Source organism: Moschus berezovskii, chromosome 4 (assembly GCF_049115385.1).
Source record: "Moschus berezovskii isolate FMDL1 chromosome 4, NW_MosBer_1.0, whole genome shotgun sequence".
Lineage (NCBI taxonomy): Eukaryota > Metazoa > Chordata > Mammalia > Artiodactyla > Moschidae > Moschus > Moschus berezovskii.
In genome coordinates, this window is record NC_142463.1 from 66,698,677 (window position 1) to 66,719,311 (window position 20,635).

Here is a 20,635-nt window from a genome sequence, read left to right on the forward strand (position 1 = left end):
CCACTGTGCCCAACTGGTACCAAGAAGGTCAGAAGCTTAGGGGTGATTAATACTAACTCACTTCACCTTGTTCAGTCTCATTGATTCTGAGTGGGTGTGGGAGACAGCTTGCAGTACAATCCCACTTTTTTGTTGTTTCCTTGAGTACAGTGTAAGCTCCATGAAGACAAGGATGTGTTTGGTTCATCTTTATAGTCTTAGAACCTCATAAAGCATGATGCAGCCATTCTTAATTATTAAATGAATTTAAAATATGGGATTAAATGAACTTTAATGGGGCAGAGTTTCTGTGGTTCTACAGTCTACAATTCTAAATAAAACATCACTAGAGGCTAAAGTATATGTTTCAGTGATACAGCTATTTATGAAGTTTCCTGGTGGCCTAGTGAGTAGGATTTTGGGCTTTCATTGCCATGGCTAGGATTCAATCCCTGGTCAGGGAGCTGAGATCCTGCAAGCCATGTGGCATGGCCAAAATTTTTCTAGAATACCAAAATAATTTTTTTTTTTTAATTTATAAAAATTTCCGATCAGTGATAGGGAAGGAAGAGTCTTAATAAATCCTTCTATAATTCATTTAATATTTTACACACAAGATTTCAAATTGACACTGAAACAGTAATCCCACACTTCTCTGGGAAGAAAATTTGATTTGAATTTTCAAAAATTCACTGAGTAAAGTTTCTATTGCCTCTTGTGAGAAGCAATTTGAATTTTTCTTAACTCAAAACTACATATGTCCTTCCCTTTTCTTCATATAAATCTAATAGGACGCCAGAAAGTCACTAGTTACACCGTTACTGGCTGTTTCCAAGTGGCCTGCTTTCAATTTTAAAGAATTATCTGGAGTCATTAAATTAACAACACTCTCCAGTGTACCCACTCTGTTATCCATCTGCTTAAGATGCTTGTCAGATGATACCTTTCTGTATCTGCAGTCTTCATCTGATATTCAAAGCTGTCAAACCTGGCTCCAAGGTAGTCTACCTTCTGTTCCTAGCTACAAACTGACTCTCATCTTTCAATTCTAATGACTGCGTAATGACTAATAACCCTCTCTCATCACTCCCCATTAAGGTTTTTGGGTCTTTGGAATACATTTATACCTGGAGGATAGTAAGTGGGAAACATTTTAGAGATCAAAATATGTAGAAAGGTGCTTCTAAGAGAGACTCAGATTGTCACACTCACTCTCCTTCAACCAGAACGTTGGATTATTTTACTTTTTCATATATGCCAATCTGTTTCTTACAAATTGGAAACTTTTTCCTATTCATCCCCAAGAATAAAAATAATAGAAGGTTTTGTTCATCACTAAAATCCAGTCAAGATTTTGTATTAAAAGCAAATTAAAATATAACCATCAACTGCAGAGAAATTCAGGGAGTGTGGGGTAAATAAATAAACTGCAATTGCTTTTTAAAAAAAATTATTTTAAAAACTTTCAATGGCATCCCTTTATTTCAACTCCTTGACCTGGCAACCAAAGTCCTACACATTAATATAATCCCAATCCCACACCCTCTTCCCCAAATCACAATTACACATTTCCACTCCAATAAAACTAAATTTAATTGTACTGCAAAAGATCAATTATATGTTTCCTGCTTATATCTCTGCTCACATCTTTTCCCTTGCTTGGAAAACCTGCCTTCTTCCTTTCTGAATGCCCAGTTTCTCCATGAACATCTCTGTCATCATTGGCATCTTTAGTCTTCAGAGGTCTCTCATGGCGAACTCTTAAAAAGTTGTTTTCTATATTACTAACCTAACACCTAACCTCACAGTTTTTCTAGTATCCTTCTAAGCTAGTAGTTCTCAAAGTAGATTATTCATCAGAATCGCTTGGAGGGGTGTTTAAAAGACAGATTTCTCTGGCTCCAGTGAAGAGACACTGATTTAGTAGGTGTGGTAGACAGAATTCTAAACCCCCCAAGATCTCTATATCTTGTTTATTCAATGAAACACTAATCAAAATACTGCTATGAAGGTATTTTGCAGATACAATTAAAGTCTCAAGTGGGTACACCTTAAAATTTGGAGATTATCTGGTTGGGTCTACACTAATCATCTGAGCCCTGTAGATTTTTCTCTGACATGAAACAGCAAAAGAAGAAAGATTTGAAGCATGAGGCAGCCTCCACATGACTTTGCTGGTTTGAAAATGGAAAGAGCCAAGCAGGAAGGAATGTGGGTGGCCTCAAGAAGCAGAGAGCCACCTCCAGCTGACAGCCAACAAGGACTTGAATTGTGCCAACAACTTGAGGGGAGCTTGGAACTGGATTTTTTCCCAGAGTCTTCAATAAGAACTTGGACTAATGAAACGCTAATTTTGGACTTGTGACACTTTAAACAAAAAAACTCAGTCACACCAACTGGACCTGTGACTTTCAGAACTAGGAGATAATAAATTGTTGTTTTACACTGCTAAATTCATGATGATTTGTTACATAGTACTAAAAACCTATATGGACCAAGGCTCAGGAATCTGTGTTTCAAGTGGGTGGTCCCTGACCACAATTTAAAAACATCATTGAAAAGTTTTATAATTTTCATTTCATCTGTCCAAAAGACTAGGTTCACCACTAATTTCCAACTTGGGAAAATAATGTAATTGTCCCTTAATTCCACCTCACACAGATATATTCCTGAATATCTTCTAACTTTGCAAATTTCTCCAAAGGGGATAAATTATTTACATCCAAAATGTAAGACCCAAAGTCTGTGTCTGGACAAGTCCACATTCATGGAAACCTGTGAAAGCCAAGGATGACTTCTGGATGGGCCTCAACTTCTCTGTAGCTGTGCACTGGCCACACAGCAGTAATAGGAATCCCTCAGTCTGCCAGTCAGGGTTCTGTATGAAATCTTGACAATGGCATCCTAAAACTGAGTTTTAAGTGCCATGCCTTCTCCTGGTCTCTCAGCAAGACCACCCCATGTGTAAACAGAACATTTTCCAGGTAACATATGGTAGCAGGGAGCCTGCTTTACAGGCTTCATAATATGTTAGATACAGAAGAGCAAGGGCTTGAAATTCCTTAACATTGTGGAATTCTATCATCATGGGAATTCTCCCACTTTGCTTGATAGAGACAATTGAGCACAGCCTTTCCAGTAAAAAGAAATTAATCAACATTAATTATGGAAAGGAACTACGAGCTCACATAGTTTAAGCTACTGCTGCTGCTAAGTCGCTTCAGTCGTGTCTGACTCTGTGCAACCCCATAGACGGCAGCCAACCAGGCTCCTCTGTCCCTGGGATTCTCCAGGCAAGAACATTGGAGTGGGTTGCCATTTCCTTCTCCAATGCATGAAAGTGAAAAGTGAAAGTGAAGTCTCTCAATCGTGTCCGACTCTTCGCGACCTCATGGACTGTAGCCTACCAGGCTCCTCCGTCCATGGGATTGTCCAGGCAAGAGTACTGGACTGGGTTGCATTGCCTTCTCTGAGTTCAAGCTCCCAGACCAAACTCTACTTTATTACTTTTGATGGCGGGGAGCACACCGTCTTCCAAGTCAGCCTGTTCCAGGACTGGACAGCTCTGCTAGAGAGTGCTTCCTCAGGCTGTGCATCCCCCTTGGGCTTAAGGATAGCTTCTGCACTGCTTCATAGTGCCACTGGCTTTGAGCACCCTGATGACACTTGAAGACTCGTCCATCATACCTCGTCCCTTTGTCATGTGTGTTTTTAGGTAAGTATCCCCATTCTCTCCAATAATGTCTTACTGGATATTTTTCCCACCCATTCCACATGGTCAGTGTCTCAGAAAATCAAGCACATCAGAAGTAGTAGGAAGAAAGATGTGGGAAAGGCAGAATGTTAACAAAAATAGGAGATGATAGTGACTTAACAAAGGGGAATACAAAGACAAAACAGAGAAACTGACACACAGGCCAAAGAGTTGGTATCTAGTCCTTCATAGTTCTCAAGTTCCGAAAGAAAACACATGATTCAGAGTAGCATGTTGAAACTCACTGCTCCCTTACAAAAACAATTCTCTATCATCTCACCACTATTTCACAAACCCCACTGCATTCCCATCCATATTTTTGCCAGAATCATAAAGCAGCTGCAGTCAGAAGCCCTAATGGAGTCTCTAACCTGAGCTAGAAAACAAAGAAGATTTTAAAGGCAAAATGAATAGACAGCAGAGGAGGAAAAGCGGCCCCAATCCTCTTTCGTCCAGATAATATAACATAATCTTTGTCTTATCTGTCAATATCTGCAAGTCTGAAAACCAAAATATGTATAGTGCTTATGTGTCTAGACAGACAGACAGTTCTAGACAAATCACAGGGTTGAATTTTTATGCTTTGGCAATATTTTAAACAAAGGTACCGCTGCAGTGGTTTTAAATCGCACATGCTGGTAGCTCCACTGCAGCAGGAATTAGAGCAAGTGTTTTCAGGCTCTGATGAAAGGGGAAAGATCTGACGCTACAAAAAAAGTTTCCTTTCTGTTTCTCTCCCCTCCCAGCAGCCCGGCGCAACACCTGTCTCATCAGCAGGGGCACTCGGAAGGGATGGGCCTCCAGGCACCTCAGTCCCAAGATTCTCTAAGCCTCATTCTTCATCCACGCTGCTCGTAATGTTCCATCACTGGCACAGTTACACCTGAACACTCTGGTGCTGCCAAACACCTGGCTTGATTTTCCACTGTCCAAATGAAAAATAAGCATAATCTGCTTTTTGAGGATACAGCAAATGAGGGAGTTCATGACAAATTGTGTTGGTTTATGCAGAATAGTGATAATAAGATACAAATGAGAATTTTTTGCTTAATGAATAATACTAATCACGTTTCAACAAATGCTGTGCCCTTCTAATTAGAGAGACTGCATAAAATCAGCTTAATTTATTTGTGACTAGTTATACAGAGTTTAAATATTTACTAGAGATTTACTCAAATGTTTGAGAGGATTTTAAACATTTCCTACAGTTGAAGCGGGCCTGCCTAGTTCTGCGAGGTGTGGAGACAGCTCTCACTTGTGGGAGCTCTCCGATTCTGCTGTGTGTCACGCAAATCCTGGTTTCAGGACAAAAAAGAAAGGGTATTATTGATTTACATACTAATTCTCCAACTGTTACTCATTTTCTTGATTCCAGCTTCCGAAGTTGCTCTCCCAACATTTATCACTGCAGTACACTGGAGGGGGTGAGCATCTTTTTCAATAAATTATAGGAACCATGACTAATTACAGTGATATTAACTATGCAAAGTAATGTGTAACTTAAAATGGATACGTTCGTCATTTCAAATTACGCTTTTTGATGGTCTAATACAGGCATGCTCTTTTTTGTACTGAATGTGTACTATGTGTTCTAAGAAACTCTTTGTAATTCTAGGTTCTGCTTCTGAACATCCTGACCTGTTAAAAATAACCTTCTAGAGCCTCTTTTATGATACAGAGAATTTAAAAGAGGGACAAGCAGATGACCACGGGATGATAAGATGATAAGCAGTAGACACATATGTCTAAATATACATATATACATACATATATGTTTTTCCTCCCTGGTATGGAATTCGATATAAAAATCCTGGCTATAAGAAGTTGTGCTGAAATGCCTTCTTATTTGTATTTTTCAAAAGCATTTTGACCATGAATCAATTTTATTCAATCTTAATAGCAATCCTGAGGGTTTTAGGTAACTGTATCCTTATCTTCTGGGTGAAGACATTGAGGCACTTATAGCCTAGATGGGGCTTCCCAGGTGACGCAGTGGTAAAGAACCCGCCTGGCAATACAGGAGACACTGGAGATGTGGGTTCAATCCCTGGATCCGGAAGACTCCCTGGAGAAGGAAATGGCAACCGACTCCAGTATTCTTGCCTGAAGAATCCCATGGACAGAGGAGCCTGGCAAGCTATAGTCCATGGGGTTGCAAAGAGGCAGACACAACCAAGTGACTAAGCACACAGCACAGCACGTAGGCTAGGTGAACTGTCCAAGGCCATAGGGCTACTTAGTGACAGTCTGGTACTAGACCCTAAACTGTGCCATCTGGGCCTTGTTATATTCTCTACACCACCTGAACCGATATTTAAGTGAGCTCATTATAAAAACAAAGAAAATTTCCAAAATTCTCCCTTTACTTGAGCAATATGGGAGCAATTCTCCCAATACTTGAGCATCATTCAAGTATTTGAATCATTTGTCCATTCATTCCTCAATTCACAATCATTTATTGAACACATTTTCTGTCTTAGATACTGTGTTAGATACTACAAATAGAACATGCAGACATAATTCTTCCCTTACAGGGCCCTTCCTCTGGTTAGGAAGATGGACATCTAGTCCAAGAACTACCAAATACATGGGGAGGGCTATAATAGAGGTTTGTATAATGTACTATGAGAGCACAGAACTGAGAGAATTATTTCTGCCTAAGGGATTAGTAAGGAGGTGGTCAAAGGAGGCTTCTCCAATTCAGTTCAGTTCAGTTCAGTCGCTCAGTCGTGTCCGACTCTTTGCGACCCCACGAATCACAGCACGCCAGGCCTCCCTGTCCATCACCAACTCCTGGAGTTCACTCAAACTCATGTCCATTGAGTCGGTGATGCCATCCAGCCATCTGATTCTTGGTCGTCCCCTTCTCCTCCCGCCCCCAACCTTTCCCAGCATCAGAGTCTTTTCCAGTGAGTTAACTCTTCGCATGAGGTGGCCAAAGTATTGGAGTTTCAGCTTTAGCATCAGTCCTTCCAAAGAACACCCAGGATCGATCTCCTTTAGAATGGACTGGTTGGATCTCCTTGCAGTCCAAGGGACTCTCAAGAGTCTTCTCCAGCACCACAGTTCAAAAGCATCAGTTCTTGGGCGATCAGCTTTCTTCACAGTCCAACTCTCACATCCATACATGACCACGGGAAAAACCATAGCCTTGACTAGACAGAACTTTGTTGGGGATGGTTAAACTGAGTCTGAAAGAATTCACGGATTTCTCCCAGCAGAAAAGAGCAGAAAAGGCATTCCAAATGCTTGAAACAGCAAAACATGAAGGAAGAAAAGTTTGGAAAGCCAAGCAGGGGATTTTGTAGAGGGCCTTATATGTCATGGAGAAGAGCTCAGGCTTTATTCTATGGTGAAGAGTCAGGGGAGGGTTCTGAGCAGAACAGAACTGGGGTCAGTTTTTTGTTTCAACAAGGTCACCTGGAGAGGATGTGGAAAATGGATTGGAAGGAAATACATTGGAGGAAGAGAGACCAAGCAGAAGGCTACTGCAGTGCTGTAGGAGCAAGTGGCAAGGACCTGAGTCAGCACTGGGGAAGCAAAGGGCAGGAACTGAGTAGGGAAAGTAGAGTTAAAGGATATTTAGGAATAGAATGGTTTACTGGATTACTGGATTATATTTACGGTTTTCATAGGCATATTTGCCCCAGTCTTCTGTTTCTTTTTTCTTTCTATGTTTAGGTGGCATGATTCATTAGTCCTTAAGCTTCTAGAAGGCAGGAGTGGTGTTTGTCAAAGGGAAATTCTTGTTATTCTCTTGAAATTGCACCTTGTACAGTGCTCCCAATGTAACAGGTATATCCTAGATAAGGTTTTTTGACTTATGATTCACTGACATATTGTGACATGATGGACTTTCCTCCAACTTACAAAGAAACCAAACAAGTACATCACAATAAAAATGTGTCCATCAGCCCATATGCTTAGTGGAAGGACATATTAAATTCCCAAGTGCCAACTATGAACAGCACTGCAAACTTCAAAGTTTTTTTCCTATACTATAACATATAACCCAGCTTTTAGGTGTTTAAGATGGCATACTGTATTTTAAGATAGCTGTGATAACACTTAACTCATAATTAAGAAAATGACTGTGTAATAAATAAGTGGGTTAAGTGCAGACTCTGAAGCCAATAGCTTTTTTTTTCAAATTCTGACTCTTAATAAACTGAGTGACCATAAATAAGTTATTTAACCTCTTTGTGTCTCAATTTCCTCATTTGTAAAGTGGGGGTAAAAGTAGTACCACAAGAGTTGGTATGAGTATTAATGAGTACTGTATGTACAGAGTCTAGAACGACTTTGACATTATCGTCATTGCTGCTACAACTGTCACATTAAAGAAGAGCAGACTTAGGCCTTAACAGTAAGATGTGGTTCTATCTGAAATCCTTAAGTACAACAATAAGAGATAGTACCATCACTATTAATTACGATGAGACCAAAGAAAGTGTGTTTCAATCATAGCCAGGTTCCTAACTCTGATGTTAAGATGTATTTGACTGAGAATAGCAATCTCAAACTATTAGACTTGCTTCGAATTTTGTTTCCCAGTTTTCCTTTAAAGTCTAGTAAATATAGAGCATCTTTTAAAATATAAAAACCTTTTTGATCTTAGTGAGACTTTCAGTCTTGAGGGGAAAGACACAATCTTTTCCTATCCAGTATTGCCTTGCATTGGTCCTACATCTATTTTTTCAATCTTCAGAAGATTTTTAAATCCACATAAACTTCTGATATTTGATAGCTAAATCTGTGTTTAAAATAAAGAGAAGGAAACATTTATTGAAAACATGGTAGTACTCAATAAATGTTTGTCTGGCTAAACTCTTGACATGAGTAGCATGTTTGCTCACTAGATATATGCACTGCTATTTGGTCCTTATGACATGAGGTCAGGCAGCAGTGTTGATGATCTCTGCTGCGCAGGCAAGAAATCTGGGAGAATCAGAGCCTTACCCAGGATCACACAACTAACAGGTGACCAGAAGGAATCTGCTCTGAAGTCACCTCATTCTAAGTCCCTGTGCCCAGCCCCAGTGATCAAGGTGATTCTTGGACTTCAGCTCCTCATGCTGAAGACTCTTATTAATAATAATTTCAGACAAAGTTGACCCTTCCAACGTTTTAAGTATTTTATTAGGTTTTTCTCAGATTATTCAACTCCATCGTGTCTTTTTCTTCTAAGGTCATCTCAGCAGCCTGAACAACATGCAGATGCATCATGGTAGAACAGAATATTTTAAACAATCTTCTAAGGAAGCAGCATCCTCATCTAAAAATCAATGGACCAAGAAGAGTAGGTGGCAATTCAGACTAGTATGATTTTAGACCTTGGTCATCTCGAGTGCCTCTCAGTGACTTCACGTGCTCATACTTTATGACTGCTACAAAATAAAGATTAGGTAATTAAATGGAATTTAAAAGATCACTGAACATTTTTTAAAGTGTTTAATGAAATGACCCTTTAAAAACAACCTATTAGATGTCACATGCCTTTCAAAAACATGTAACATCCTAATGAGAACAGAACAAACAAATAAACAGCTGAGGCCTTTAGGGTCCCTGAGATCATAAAACTTTTGGTCTCTTTTCTGACACCAGTGGCTTTCAACTCCATTGCACCCCCTCAGACAGTTGGTGCCAGAGGCTGCAGCCTTGAAAGGCAGCCGGCAGCAACTCGGACTGAAGTTGTTCTGGCAGCAGGAGGCCCCAAAAGCATCTGATTATTTTAAAATGTGCTTTCATTGTGCTGCTTGCAGCTGTGAGTGAATTTTGTTTAAAACAAACAAGAAAAAGGACCATTTGCTTCTTTAAAATCCAGGTTTTGCCCCCCTACCCCCACCCCCACCCCCCAAAGCAGCTGCAAAGAGCACAGCATTGACTTCACAAGCCCCCTGCCTCCCCAAGAGCACCACTTTGGAGGATGCCTTCCTCTCCAGCAGAGAATCAACACTGAGCTCCCGAGGGCTCAGGCTTCCAGGGCTCTCCTTATTGGCTGATCCGTGCAGACAGGCAGATGGATGGACCAACTGTAGAGTTTCAAAGCTGGCAGAATCCTGAGAAGTACTCTGGTCTGACTTGCAGGCCTTTTACAGATGAGAATACTCAAGGACAGAGAGGTTAAGTGGCTGGCCTAAGGTTTCACATCTAGTTAATGGCAGCCCCAGTGAATACAATCTAGAACCAGAAGTAATGGGGTCCAGGGAAATAGAGGTGGGGTGCCATCATTAGACAGAGTCTGCTATTCTTCTTCCCCAAGGCAGTATTTATGAGAGCTGTCTGCTTGGTATCCTAAAGATGCTTGGCCAATGGCTCCCTTGTTCCTCGCCAGTTCCATTTCTGAATCACCTTCTCAGTTGAATTCTGGAACTACTTCTCTCTACCCTCACCATCTGCCACAGGATCACCTATCTCAATAAAGAATCTTCCTGCCAGTGTAGGAGAAGCAGGATCGCGAGTTTGATCCCTGGGTAGAGAAGATCTCCTGGAGGAGGAAATGGCAACGCACTCCAGTATTCTTGCCAGTAAAAAAATCTCACGGACTGAGGTGCCTGGCAAGCTACAGTCCATGGGGCACAAAAAGTTTGGTGCAACTGAGCACACATGCATGGTACTTCTCTTAAAAAGTATCATCTCCCAAATGCATCAGGCGTTATAAATTTGATATGACTGTAATTCACAGATGTGAATATGTGCCTTGTTTAAATTTATTTCTGGCCTTTGCAATCCACATTGTTCATGAGTTTTCTTCTTTTGAGAACACTGCCAAATTAGGCAAGAGAGTCTTAGAGCATGGCTTCAGAGCTTCTTCTTAGGTCAGCACACAGGTAACCGGTGACCATGAATCCTCCCAGGCCTCTATGAGTTCAGAATGAGCCACATGGTGATAAATGGTGATCAATTTCATTTATGCCATTGCCCCTTTAGCAAGAGGGTGGCTCCGCCAGTCACCTGCCAATCAATTTCACAGAATGCAGGTTGTGTCTCACCCAATTCAAGTCTCCTAATTAATGGAGCAACAAAATTTTGACATTTTGCTGGCTTCTCCGGCTCTTGTGGGAATTGGGGAAGAGAACTGAAGGAGCTTCAGGAGAAGGGGGAGAGTGAGTAAGGAGAGAAAAACACATACTGATTGAATGGGTCTTCACCATTTCTTAGCTAATAAATAAGCAATTTTTAAATCATAAAAGCAATATGTATTCAGTGCAGAAAATTTTTAAAAAATACTGGGAAGTATAAAGAATAAAATGTATACCACTTTAAGTTTGATCTTTTTTTTTTTCATGTAAGTAAAACCTGAATGCCATTTAGCTTAAATGGTTAGGTAATATATTAGTTCATTCTAAAATTAGGGCACGATTTAGTGCTGTTTTAATTCAGAAATGTGACAATGCCATCAGATACAAGGTCTCACTATACCTCTGCTCCATCTCCTGTGTCAGTTACCCTTGAGGCCAACTTCCTGCCCCAGGGGATTTCCCACAAAATCTCTTCCAATATCACCTGGGACTTCATATTTCCTCATCATGGTGAAGGAAAGAGAATGTGTATCTACCACCCAACTAAATGTCTTTCAAGCCTTTTAATTGGATCAAATGAAAGGACATGCCTATATCTGAATCAGACATTAGTGCCAAGGTAGTGCTTGCACTAAATGGCATGGGCCTGGATTATGTGTCTACTTCTAACCTAATAACCATAACTAGACAGATGGAATCATGCTAACTGACTTGATTCAATGATGGACCACCTATAGAACTCAAGGTAAAAGTCAACATTATCAAATTAAATGGCTGTTGCCTATGGTATGGAGGTAGAGAAGATAGTGGGATAGATGTTAGGGAGTCAGTCACAATGTTTTCCACACACTGGAAGTCCAACTGCCTACTGAAGAACCACTTTAGGTATTTTTTCTATATAGCTCTGAACATAACATGTATATACTCTGTATGCATGTGTTTGTGTGTGTACATTGCACATTAGAAATAAACTATATATACTGTTTTATATATTCTTTATTTTTAACTGACAAATACATCATCAGCATTTTCTCATGTCACTAAATATTCTAAAAAATCATTTAAAAGGCTGAATGGAATATAATTACTTTACAATGTTGTATTAGTTTCTGCTGTACAACAATGTGATCAGCCATATGTACGCCAATGAAAAAATAATTAAATTTTAAAAAGGCTGCATGGAATTTAAATTACTCACCAAATTTGAAGATTTACTGAGTGATTTCATTCTTTATCCTTACAAATTACGCTACAATAAGCACAGGTATCATTGTCATATCCAAGCTTGCTTTCCATAGGACAGACTACAAGAAGTGGTATTGGAGAGTGAAAGGAATAAACAAAGCTGAGAAGCTAAGACCCCAGTTTCCAAAACCTGAGTCTGCATTTTCTTACTAACAGAAAGCCTCACCTAAGCCTTGATTTCAAAGATCCAGGGATATACCCTGATTGGTCAAGCTCAGTTCATCTGCAGATTCCTTGCTGTGAAGATAGTTGAAGTAGACTTCTGTAGAGTTGCTACTTGATTGGCAGCCCCTTACATCCCTGGTGGCTCAGCTGGTAAAGCATCTGCGTGCAATGCAGGAGACCTGGGTTTGATCCCTGAGTTGGGAAATCCCCTGGAGAAGGGACCAGCTACCCACTCCAATAGTCCAGCCTGGAGAATTCCATGACTTGTATAGTCCTTGGAGTCACAAAGAGTTGGATATGACTGAATGACTTTCACTTCCACTTACATCACAGACATGATCTAAGTAGCGAGGAACAGCTTCTCTAAAGGAGAAAGTCATGATCAGAAGGAGAGGGAAGACAGGCTAAGTGGACACTAACAACTCAACATATAAATGTCATCTTTTAAAATCCTTAACGCCATGACATAGTTACTGTCATAAATTGGGTAGAGAAGGAAACTAATATTCCTAGAAATCAAAGTAATTGCCTTGGATCTCTGTGTCTCTCTGTCTCTGTTGCTTTCTCTCTCTCACACACACACACACCTTTCAGTCATTTTTCTCTCCTGCACTCCAGGACAGTGTGCTAACTTTTCCCCAAAGTGTTCAAAATGGCTTCTTAGCATCACAGAAGAACCTGTAGACTCAGTCTAGTCCATTCATCTTATTTTCTAGCCTAGGAGAATAATATAACCAGAGATATTAAATACCCTGCCCAAGTTAAAACCTAATGTCATAAGCAAATTCAAACTCAAGGCTCCCATCTCCCAAGCTGGGTGATCTCCCATTCACACGTGGATGTTTCTGTCACTTTAAAGAAGAGTGAGCTCTGAGGGTAAAAATTAGTGTCAGGAAGACATTCCAGAGAAGAATGACAAAGGACAATGAGTACCTGTACAGTCTCCAGAGTATCCTACTGTCTCCTTAGAAAGAGATGAACTCACATCTACTGTTAGCAGTATTAAAGGAGTAACTGAGGACAGCAGTGGAATCAGAAAGTCAACAAACATTTATCACATACCTCTTAGGTGTCCAAACACCTTTTGCATGCAAGGTGCTGGGGAGAGAGTCATAAACAACGCAAGTATGGTCACTTGCCTCATAAAAGTAGAAATCTGGGGGGAAAGGTCAATGTTAAACAAAAAGTCACAGGTGTGATGGCTATTTGGAAAGGTCAAGTGCAGGATACTGTGGGAATGCAAAGCACAGCCCATCAATGGCAGTAGGAATGGCCACTCAAAAGAGACTTGAATGATGTGTAGGATATATTCAAGGGCATGTGGAGTGGAGTAGTGAGCCAAGTAATAGTGTATAAAGGCCCGGAGGGAAAAGAAGGTGATGGTGTGGGATATAAGGTCCCTGTGGTTGGAACAGAGAGTAAAGAAGAGGGTGGAACAACTGCCTAGAGAGGCAAGTAGGGACCAGAGAATATAGAGCTCCATGAGCTATGTTCAAGAATTTGGTATTTATTCTGAGGACAACAGAAGAGTTTTAAGCAGGGAGAGATATAATCATCTCCGCATTTTTAAAGATCTTTCTTCCAGCAGCATTGAGAGCTCAGAAGGAACTGAAACTGAACGTGGTGAAAAACCTCTTAGGATGAGCTTACACTGGTCAGATTAAACCATGGTGGTGGCTTCGATGTGAGTGTTAGCAGAGAGGAGCTCAGCATTTGCTTCCACTATTCCTTGAACCATGCATAACAGGAAAAGCAAAATCAAACCTAAAGTCTATGCATGAGGGGGGTCTCTGAGAATTAAGATAAAAAGGAATTAAAATTGCCTTCTGTTTGCTAAGAAAGGATTAGAGAAATGAGTCCACAGAAGAAAAATAAAATTAGGTGTAGTGTTCTAATTCCCAGACACCATTTCCTGGCCAGATGCTGCTGTGAAAATTTCAGGAACACTCACTAAAAATCATAAATGAAAATCACATATTCACCACATTTAATGAGAATACAGGCTGAATTTACAGCTGCTGAACGTACAATATGGATGAAGATGTTGATTTACCCATGGAAGATGGAAATATATATGATAGAGGAAAACAGTACCCAGAAATGTGATAACCATTTGCATGAAAATGAGTCACTGGAAAAACTCGAAACTTCTCCAATACTTTATGCACCAAATTATCTTCAGAGCAGTCAAAAAGAAATAATAATAAATAATAATAGTGCATTTTCCTGCCATTAATTTTGTCACAAAACTTCTGTTGACTTCAGTGGAAGTTCTGCATCTAGAATGTGGCCCAGGAAATTTATAGTCTGTAACTCAGAGACCAAAGACCTTGAACATCAAGAAAATCTCTTACCCTTATTTATATACACTGTTCTTTATCACAAAAGAAGAGCTGGTACCCATTCCAACTAACCAATCATTATGCAAGGAATATTCTGACTCACCCAGCATCTTTAATCAGTAAATGCTGTGCCAATGGAAAGAGAGTGGGAAGAAGTCACAGCATCCATTAATAAAAAATGACTGGGGCTTTCTATCAACAGAAGCATCATTAGAAAACGTATGGTAGGAAAATAGTAGGCTGTAGATTTGTGGTGGCAGGGATGGCAGTAGAATACTAACATTTATACCCTCTTAAGCACTTTGTTTTAAAATGATGCAGATTTCAGGTAACTACATATGTGCTTAATACAGCATTTTGCATTTCCAATTTCTTCCTAAATTCCTGACTATAGTCTCAAAAGATAGGACCGCCTTACCTGACTCTGGCTCTCCCTCCAGCCTCCTAACACAAATATTTCTATTTTTTTTCCAATTTTATTGAAGTATAATTGACACATGACATGATTTTAAGGCATACAACTTAATGATTTGATATATGTATTTAATTTACAAAATTATAATTCATAATAAGTTTAGTTTAAAAATAGGAAGTGCTTCACAAATTTGCATGTTATCTTTGCATAGGGACCATGCTAGTTTTCTCTGTTTGGTTCAAATTTTGTAGTGTACATGCTGTTGGGAGAAACATCAGAGGTATTTTTAACAGGTAATTGACTGTCACTGTCTGAGTACATCTTCCATAAAGGCTTTTGGTCAATTCTTGGCAAAAGACATATCAGATATGAAGAAGAAGAACCTCAGATTAATCTAATATTTTCTTGAACAGTCTCCTCTTTGCTCCACTTCTCCTCCCAATCATGATCTCTTGAGTAAGTAAAGAAAATATAATTCACATTTCTAATAAACTGTGCAATCTGTATTTCACCTGAGGATACTTCTTGGTCACACAGTAGAGTTGTAATTCCAAAGTAACTGTACTGCATTTTGAAAAAAAACAAGGCAGTCACATTCCATTACCAGTATGCCTTATCGAGTGTGTCTCTTGGTAAGTTAAAGGGAGCTGAGTCATTCACTGAGGATGGATGGGAGGATCATACATTCATATAAAACACCTACAAGTCATGAGCTAAAACTACAAAAGTCCTCATTATTTGTATAACTTTTCCAGTATCACTAACGCATTTCACCAGTGGATTAATAGTATTCTGCCCTAATGGCATTTATACCCTAACATTAACCCAAGACTGGTCCATAAAGTTACTCAAATACCCATGGAGAAGCTTTACTATAGTTTATGCAATTTCCAGTTCTATCAGTTCAGTAAGAACAACAGCATCAAATTCCTAATCTAAGGCTCAGTTGTACAGATCTGAAGTCTAGAGACTAGATAATAATATCAAATATTACTCACAATGAATTTAGATTCCCATTGGGTCAGTTTTCCAAGCCTTGTTTTCAAAAGATCATGGCTCTGATCCTATTATGCTGCTGCTGCTGCTAAGTCACTTCAGTCGTGTCCGACTCTGTGTGATCCTGTTATATATAGTAGAAAATGACTGCTAATGACATTTCACTATTAGCCTATATTCTATCTTCAGTCAGAAGAGGGATAGATGGTGTTCTCAAATCACTACTCAATCTATACTGGAAATAAAACTTTTATGAGAAGTAGTTGGAACAGGACTTCCCAGGCTGTGCTAATGGTAAAGAACACACCTACCAATGTAGGAGATGCAAGAGACATGGGTTCAATTCCTGGGTTGGGAAGATCCCTTGAAGTAGTCAGTGGCAACCCACTCCAGTATTCTTGCCTATAAAATTCCATGGACAGAGAAGCCTGGAGGGACACAGTCCATGAGGCCGCAGAGTCAAACACAACTGAGTACATGCACGCGCACACACACACACACACACAGATGGAATATACCACCCACCAAAAGAAAAAAACTCCTATTTAATCCAATCTTCTATTGGAATTCCAGGATTTATGTCACTATTATAGAAAAACTCATTTTGGTTATAGCACCAACATGGCCAAACAAATGACTTCTAGATGGGAGAAGAAAATATTTGGCCAAGATAAATAGGTGTTCAAACAGGCCTCCCCAGCTTACTCATTTTGCTATATGGAAAATGAACTAACTGAGTTTAATGTACACCAAATGAGATTTGGAAGCATGTTCTAACTCACTTCATTCTGTACCAGGAATGAGCAGTTTTTGATTTCTCTACACCCACGTTTAGCCCCTAAAGTATATTCTCAACAAAATGGCCAGTGATCCTTTTAAAATATACACCAGGTCATAAGACTTCTCCATGCAGTCTCCACCAGATCTCCCATTCTATAAATAGCAACCCTGAGCCCTGGCCATGGTCTACAGACCTATACAATCTGGCCTCTCTGGTCTACTTCTTACCTTCCCCTGCTCACTTTCCTCCAGTCCCACTGAACACACACTTCTCAAACATGTCCAACACACTCACAACTCAGGCCCTTTGCACTATTTGTCCCCTCTGACCAAAGCATTCTTTCCTCTGACATCACATGATTCATTCTTTCACCTTCTTCAAATTTTTGCTCAAAAGTCACTCTCTCAACAGGCAACCCTGTCCAACCTATTTAAAATCATCATGTGCCTCCTCTCACCCATTCCCCTTGTCCTATTCTGTTTGTCCTCCACAGCATTCATCGTTTCCTAACGTTCTACAGCGTTTACAAGTTTACTGTGTTTATTGTCTCTCTCCCTCACTAGAATGTAAACTTCACAAGGGCAGAAATTTTAGTCCATTTTATTCACTACTATTTACTCAGAACTTGAAACAATTCATGTTGTGTTACTGTTGCTGTTTACTCGCTCACTCATGTCCAACTCTTTGAAATTCCAGGGACTGTAGCCCGCCAGGCTTCTCTGTCCATGGGATTTCCCAGGCAAGAATACTGGCATGGGTTGCCATTTCCTTCTCCAGGGGATCTGCCCAACCCAGGGAATGAACCCATGTCTCCTGTTTCCTACATTGGCAGGCTGATTCTTTACTTCTGAGCCACCTGGGAAGCCAAGAAACAATGCATGGCACCCAGTAAATGTAAGTTTAATAATATTTGTTGAATAAAAGAATTCATTCCAAAGTTGCTGAACTTAGCAAAGATCTAGCACATGAAGAGTCACAGCTGTTTTACTTCAAGCTATAATTTAAATTCTGAAGCCTCAGTTTTATTATCTGTAAAATGGAATAATTACGTTATTTACACTTAGGCTTGTTGTAGAGATTCAGGGACAAATATAAATGGAAAGTATTTTAGGCAATGATTCATATATTGATGATTTTGATTAGTGCAAGAGTAATAGGAACCATAACTCACATTTGTATAGAATTTTACACCTTACAAAGAACACCATTGTTTTCATTAGATCCTCCCAGGATCCTCCCAGATTCACTCGAGCAAAATTTTAGTAACTGAATCCTCAGTGCCTGTGCCTCAGCAATGTCAGGGGTGTATCCAACCACAAGGCTCTGAATGAAGCAGGCAGATTCAGACTGAAGTCCTCTGGGTCCAAGCCCTGTGCTCTCTCCTCAGTGTCAGAGAAAGAAAATACTACTTCCAGCACAAGATTTTAATAAAACAACATGCTCTCTACTGGGTTTTTTTTTTGTTTTTGTTTTGCTTTGTTTATTGAGTCTGGATGTCTGCACAGAATGTGGCTTATATGAGGTGGTAGCATCCACACCAAGTACTCCCTGCAAATCCCAAGAAGTCAAGACTCAACCATTGGAAGAGACGTCTCATCACCGATCACTGACTTAATCACGTGGGTGCAGACGAGAGTACCTTTACTATGTCAGTGTCTCCTAACATCCTACAAACATCTCTAGAAAAGGATCAGGTTTTCTGAGAAGAGCATCCAAATTCCTGATTCAGTCTGGTTTACATGGTTGGCATTTAGTAAATTCATAATGCATAAATGAATGGATTTTTAAAATGAGTGTGTTTACTGTGGCTGCCCACATTAGCTTGCAACACAACATTTTCTCCCTTCTTTTCTTCTACAGTAATTAGAGCACAAGCAGATGTCTACAGCATCATGCCACACCCCTTCCCTCACTATTGTGCTAACTGGAAAACAAATTCCCCAGAATTTTGTGCATGAAAGAATTACACATTGAGGAAATGCTGAGTTAAACAAGTTCAAACAGGATTTTTCAATACAGGACTTCTCAGAGCTTTAATCCCATGATGCACACTGCAAATTTTCAAAATCTATAGCATTCTGCAAATTTATTGGAAAATTTGTACTCTCCCTCCCCCATGAAACAAAGTTTTTTGCACAGTTTCTCTCAAGTCAAGCTTACCAAAGAATGTGTTTATCTATAACAAACACACAGAGGATCTTCAAAAGTAGATCCACAAAAAAAGTAAAATAAAATGCCAAGAACATGAAGAAGTCAAGAGGAGTCCACATATTTTGTAAAGCTGAATACCTTACAAGGTAATTTTACTTAGATTCACTATTCAATTTCCATTAAGTCTTGGCTTCCCCGGTGGCTCAGCAGTAAAGAATCTGCCTAAAATGCAGGAGCGGCTGGAGATGCAAGTTCGATCTCTGGGTCAGGTCAAGATACCCGGGAGGAGGTAATGGCAACCCATTCCAGTATTCCTGTCTGAAGAATCCCATGGACAGAGGCGTCTGGTGGGCTACAGTCTATGGGCTCACGAAGAGCTCGACATGACTGAGTGACTAACACACTTTTCCGTTAAGCTGAATACAAGGTTTGCATAAGCCCCAGATTCTGAAAGTGTATTATTTTGGAGGATGTGCTAAAGATTGATATTTATTTCACTTTTTTTTTTTCAAAAGAAGTCACTGGTTTGGGGTTCTTACATAATCTCATGGATAGACCGAAGCTCCTCATAGACAAAGTAGTTAAACTTATGGTGGGAAGGAAAACAAAGGATGCTCCTGTCCCACTGGTCTTAGCACAGGGTCTCTTGGCCCATGTAAATGAAGACTTCCATCAAAAGGCAAAAGTTATCTAAAAACCTTTTTCAGTTAACAGCATGTTACTTATAAGATTAAATAAAGCTAACAAAGTACTGAGAACATAGGCCGCAGACTTACACATTTAAACGAGGCTAAGAAGAGGATGGTTGAGGAGTGAGGTATGTCAGGGAAGGATGGCTGGGATTGGACTCCCTAAAGAGGGTGACAGGAAGGTCTTATCATGAAGGAGGAGCAAGCAAAATGGAAATGAAAGACCCCTGACCTCCGCTGTGTCCACTGTGTACATTAGCCTTGCGGCAGCCATGTTGATTAACTCAGCAGTAAAGAATCCGCCTGCCAATGGAGGAGACGTGGGTTCGATCCCTGGGTTGAAAAGATTCCCTGGAGAAGGGAATGGCAACTCACTCCAGTATTCTTGCCTGGAGAATCCCATGGACAGAGGAACCTGATGGACTACAGTCCACGGGGTCACAAAGGAGTCAGACACAACTTAGAAACTACACAACAGCAACAAAGCCATGAGGACAGATTTTGAGTTTTGAATTTTTTGGTAGGAAGCAGAAAGCTAGAAGACCTAAACCTGGCTGTGTAGATGCTGCTGGTTAAACATACAAAGATACATAGGGACAGGAGTTATGTCCAAAGAGGACCCTGCCTTTAGCTAATACGAGAAGCAACTGACAACGTGAGGTCCCATTTGATGTAAAAACCAAACAAAACAAGCCTTTTTCTCTGGCTTATCCAAGGGAGTCCAGTTCCCCCTCTTTCTCCACTCCACCTTACACTTACCTCCTCAGCCTTAACCCCTGAATGAAGAGGACAGAAACTAGCCAGATTGTCTCTGCTGCTGTGACTGATTTTTATACGTGCATTAAGAAATATTCCACTCATCATCACTGCCCTGTCTTACATTTCATTTTTCAAGCTATAGAAATATACAGACTGTTTGAATAGCAGGTAAATCCCCTTCTCTCTTTCTAAATGTAGATGGTTAGTGAATCATTAATAAAATCACTTGACACTGAGATCTAGTTACAGTATATGGAGACCCTTTCATGGGTTTTATCTGCAAATCCAAACCGGAGTCCAGTTCCTTTTTGTTCTCCGCGTTCCCACTATGCTCTTC

At 40.1% G+C, this 20,635-nt stretch overlaps 1 non-coding gene across 1 annotated transcript; it reads right to left on the bottom strand.

The window, feature by feature from the left end:
• Positions 1–15,088: 15,088 nt before the first annotated feature.
• LOC129541868 (U6 spliceosomal RNA) lies at positions 15,089–15,197 on the bottom strand. Its single transcript, XR_008682923.1, has one exon. It is a non-coding gene; the product is annotated as a U6 spliceosomal RNA (small nuclear RNA).
• Between the last annotated feature and the right edge of the window lie 5,438 nt (positions 15,198–20,635).